The sequence below is a fragment of the Lycium ferocissimum genome, chromosome 10, assembly GCF_029784015.1.
Source record: "Lycium ferocissimum isolate CSIRO_LF1 chromosome 10, AGI_CSIRO_Lferr_CH_V1, whole genome shotgun sequence".
Lineage (NCBI taxonomy): Eukaryota > Viridiplantae > Streptophyta > Magnoliopsida > Solanales > Solanaceae > Lycium > Lycium ferocissimum.
The window spans coordinates 10,689,978-10,695,285 of NC_081351.1; the positions used below are offsets into that span (position 1 = coordinate 10,689,978).

A 5,308-nucleotide genomic window follows, 5' to 3' on the forward strand; every position below is an offset into this window, starting at 1 on the left:
CCATTATTGTGTATGGTATATTGGTATTAGGATGATTAATGTGTAGAGAATTAGATTAGCTCATTTTTCTATTTATAGCTTATCTATTTGTGGTCAAATTCCCCAAAATACCCCATGCAAGAATGGGATATTCTTATTCCCAAAATAGAATACGTAATGGATATAGATAGGGATGAACTTTCCATGTGGTGGGCTATCATTGGTTTGACTTTTAATTTTTAGTTCTTTTTCATGAAAAGGATAAATAAAAATACAAAATAAATATATTAATCAACTACTTTTAACCCAAAACTAAGAAAAATCAAATAGCTAGATTAAGAAATAGTTCAAAAGTAATTAACTAAAAGATAGATTAAAAGCGCCCTATTTTTTGTAATTTTTCTTCCTTTAAAATACAAAACTTGTGCCTTAAAAATAGTGAATATTTTTTGTCCTTTTTACTTTCCACAAATAAACCTACTAAATTAAAAATAAAAGTTAAAAATGTACATGATTAAACTAAAAAGGAAAATTAGACACTAAGACAGTGAAAAAGTCCTGGGAGGATCAAAAATCATGTATCTACACTAATAACCCACGAAATCGACAGGTGAAGATTAGTGAGAAACAGGTCACTCATGGATAACTCAGAAGACCGCTGAAATGCTCCAATTAGATGATGCTGCAGCTATTCGAGTTGATATTGGGCAGCTTTGTAATGTTATTAACAAGTTGGTCACAACTCCAAATATTAATCATGTGCAGCAAGTTCAACAGGTGCAAGCAGGTTGTGAGTGTTGTGATGATGATCATGCTTATGGGAATTGTTCTATGAATCCAAAATCTATGTACTATGTGGGGCAACAAAATCATGGTGTTGAAAATCAGGGGAACCGGTTTGACAACAATTATAATCCAAACTACATGAATCACCCAAACCTCTCTTGGGGCGGACATCAAAATAACCAGAGGCCACAGAATAATTTTCAACAGCCTAAAGCTCAGGCTCAACAAATAGGTAATTCTGTGGAGGATATGATGAAGCAGTGGATGGGCCAACAACATCAGGTGATGAACAAAATGCAAAAATCGATTCATGAGCTAGAACGTCAGGTGGAGCAATTGGCTACAACACAACATACTAGACCCCTTGGTGCTTTACCAAGCGATATTGGCAGAATCTTAAGAAGGTGAATGCAATCACATTGAGAAATGGAAGGGAGTTGGTTGAGGCCCCTCCTAAAAAACTCAGGCTGACATTATTGAGTTGCCAGAAAAAAGTGTTAGGTTTTTGGGTTTTCCCTTCCTATGTGGAATTGGATTAATAAAACTCAATCCAATTAGGTTTTTGGGTTTTCCCTTCCTATGTGGAATTGGATTAATAAAACCCAATCCAATTTAGACCAGGCCAATTTTGCCCAAAATTTTCTCTATATATAGGATCAATTTAGGTCTTATTTTCAGAACACAAGAGTAAATTTATAGCAGTCATATAGAGAGAAAAACGTGAGAGAGAAAGCACATTTTCGTCCAGAAATTTTCTGATACAAAGATTCCGCTTTAAGTTGCTTTTGCGGATTCGTTAACTGTTGGATCGTGCTGAAATTTGAACTGGGGGTTCTCAACATCTGGTTCTTCGATTTCAACGGTGAAGATCGGATTGTATGGTCTGTAGATCCAGTTTTCGAGTACAAACAGTAGCTCCTTTTTGGGGGTGATTTCTCTCCTTTCTTCACTAGTTTTGGTGCTATCTTTTATGTATTGTTGCTCCGTGCTTGGCTTTGTTGTTGTAGCCATTTGAAGAGCATTGTTGTAACTCTTGTTGATTTTAGTGGAGCTTTTGTGGGCCGGAGGTCCCGTGGATGTTTTCTCTTCACATTGAAGGGGTTTTACCACGTAAATTTAGTGTCTCTTCCATTCGATTTATTTTTGCTTGCTATTTTATTGTTGGTATAGCTGCTGCCTGGATTTCCATTTGTGCTAGTGTTTATTGTCTTCTCTTGGTTCAAATAGTGTGGAAAGTTTCAACTTGGGTATTTCTTCCGCTGTTACCTCATCGTGCAATTGGGTTATTACTTTTTTCTTCCCAACAAAAAGAGCCTGAAAAGAGAAAGAAGACTAACTGGAATGAATTTAAGCATCCACCACCCTTCCCACAAAGACTTGTTCCAGTGCCAGAACCAAATAGTGAGGAGAAAATTGTAGAAGAGGTTGTTAAGCTGCCAAAGCTTGTGATAGAGAGGCCTCCAACACCTTCCCCACAGAGATTGTAAAAGACCAGGGATGATTTTAACTTTAAAAAATTTCTCTATATTTTCAAGCAGCTGCACATAAATATCCCTTTGATTGTTGTTTTGCAAGAGATGCCAAAGTATGCTAAGTATCTCAAAGAAGTAGTGGAAAGCAAGAGGTACATGGTGGAGTTAAGATTGTTGCACTTACTGAGGAATGCAACTCGAGGATTCAAAGTAAACTTCCTCAAAAGCTGAAAGATCCTAGAAGTTTCACTATTCCTATGAAGATTGGTGAGAATGAGGTAGGTCGTGCCTTGTGTGATTTAGGGGCAAGCATCAATTTAATGCCCTTATTTGGATTCAAGAAACTTGATTTGGGATACCCACGACTACTACCATCACATTACAATTGGTGGATGGGTCATTTGCTAGTCCTAAAGGTATTATAGAGGATGTGCTTGTTAAAGTAGGTATATTTGTTTTTCCTGCTAACTTTAATTTATCATTCTAGATTTTGAGGCGGACTCAAAAGTGCCTATTATATTGGGGCGTCCTTTCTTGGCATCGGGTGGAGCAGGGATAGACCTTCGAGAAGGTAAGCTAAAGATGAGAGTGCATGATGAGGAAATTACTTTCAATGTGTATAAGGCTTTGAAACTTCCTAGTCATTATGAAGAACTTGCCATGATTTCTGTGGTGAACATAGATAGGAGACGCATTGCATGTGTGAGCATAGTTTTCCTCCATGTCCTGTTGAATTTGCTTGGTGGAATTCCTAACAGATTATGCATAGCCACGTATATCAATTGGTGCATGTCTAGTTATGTCTGCAAAATCTAGATGGATTTAATCCAAAAACCTGCAGCCTTTAAGATATAGTCGTTCAAAGTACTAAAAGTGATCACTACTAGCTCTCCAGTACCGAATGCCTAAACCTTCAAGAACTTCAAGCGAGGAAATCATCCTCAACTACTTCTCACACGCCTACGCAGGCATGAGTTTCTAGTTTAAGAGCCTCAAGTTTGAGAAACTTACCAAGAATGCTCTAATCCTTCCAAAAGGCAGAAATCTTCACTCAAAACTAGTCAGAAAAGCATCTGGAGTAGGAATGAGCAAAGGAGGCAAGGCATCTGTAGCTGCTTATCTTTGCTCCAAAACCTCTGAAGGTCTTGTGGAGTAGCACCTGAATATAATGCTCGACATCGTTGTATGATATGCTTCCCAAGTTCTTTGAGTTGAGGAGGGCATAGGTCTTCTCTCAAAAGTTTTCGGTTAATAGATTCCGACTGGGCTTGCATAATCAGCTACATAGTTGAGGTGAGAAGTTAATAAGCAAGATTCAACTTTTATTGTTGTCATTTGGAAATATTCTTTGCATTTCGTCCCAAGTCTCAGTACTCCAAAGATCATCTATGACAATTAGAAATCTCTACAATTCAGACCTCTATACGCAACCTCCATTAGCTGATCGTTGCTAATTTCTTGATTGCTTTCAGTTTGAAGAGACAACTTCAAGAAGCATTTGTCTCTCATTATATTTTTCAGAAATAGTGACCCATGCATGTTTATCAAATCGATGAATCATCATAATTTTTTACTAGCAAGGGTAGTCATACCAATATCGCCCATACCAACAATTGGTATGACAGTTAGCTCATCTGTTGGAGAAATGAGGCAATCTTAGTTTGCTCAGGTGTACTTTTTCCTGATGAGGATGAAGTACTTGCTTCTGCAGATTTGCTTCCAAACTCATACTGCATCACCTCTTTCTTGAGAGAATCAACGTCTTTTTCCACTTTTAGCATTTCTTCATTGAAGTATCTACAAGCCCTTCCTCGGTCCTTTCTGTTAAAATTTACTTTCAAATGGTAGAATATTTACTTTCTTGTCTAGGAATATTTTAGAATATTTGTTTTCCTTCTAAGTCTAGGATCTACATTAATTACAGAATATTTAGTTTCATTTTAGTTTAGTATCTGTAAGTAAAATATCATATTTTCTTTTATTTTAATCACTTTAGTTCTCTATAAATAGTGATGTTGACTTTTATTTTCAATTCAAGAAAAAAATGTGATGAATCAATGCAATGAGTTTTATTCATTCTCGCTTCGATTTTCTCTCCCGTTTCTTCGATTCCATAACACTTTCTGCAATCTGTTAGAATGATTCTTCTCAGTCTTACATCAACATCAACTTTATCTTTTGTTGTGTACACTACACGTCTGATCCTCTTTTCTACAACCTTCAAAGTTTCATTATCTTTGGTTTCTTTTTCATTATTCTCAAGGAGAACTTGCGGAGCACATAGACATAGATAAGCAAATTCAACGCGTTGTAGCTATATACAACTTCCACAAACCAAATTCTGGTCAGGTCGAAAGAGTTTTTGCATAAGTGAAGATATAGCAGCATAAGCCATTCCTCTGAGATTTAACAGGTTGGTGTCGTATACAGCTTCCACAAACCGGGCGACTCAATATTATTGGTGGCCTAAAGCCAAGCTCAGTGAGAGGCCTTAATTTATTATTTAAAAAAAATTCATATATATGTTTTATCTGAAATCTATTTTCCTAGCTTTTTTAGATGCAAAGTTATGAATAATAATTTTATTGTCCGAAACCTATTTTTCTAGATTTTACTACAAAATTTTCTCTCAGTATTCATTTCATTTGTAATTTTCTTAGCAGAAACCACAACAATTACACATCATTCATATTTACAATTTCTTTTTTAAATAACTAGACGTCTTAGTTGATCTATGATAACATCAATATGCATATCTTTTGATAGTGAAATTTTACTAACTGAATAATCTACAAACAATATCTCATACCAAGAATAGTGATAGTACTTGTTAGATTCATTCAACAAATTGTGCACACACGTTAACTGATTTTGGGGGCCCTTTTTTTTTTTTAGGTCAAACGACTATGTTATAAAATTCTTTCTTTTAATTGAATTTATTTTTTAACTTGAAAATACTTTATATATTTTTTTAAAATATTTAAGCAATATGCAATGTTAGTATAAACAAATTTTACATTATCATATCATCTTTACTTGTTGTAACAAATAAGACATAAAATATTATTACA

General features: G+C 35.4%; 1 long non-coding RNA gene across 1 annotated transcript; it reads left to right on the plus strand.

The window, feature by feature from the left end:
• The first annotated feature begins 1,939 nt into the window (after positions 1-1,939).
• LOC132032433 (uncharacterized) lies at positions 1,940-4,869 on the plus strand. Its single transcript, XR_009408442.1, has 3 exons — positions 1,940-2,653; positions 2,725-3,530; positions 4,501-4,869. It is a non-coding gene; the product is annotated as an uncharacterized LOC132032433 (long non-coding RNA).
• The last annotated feature ends 439 nt before the right edge of the window (positions 4,870-5,308 follow it).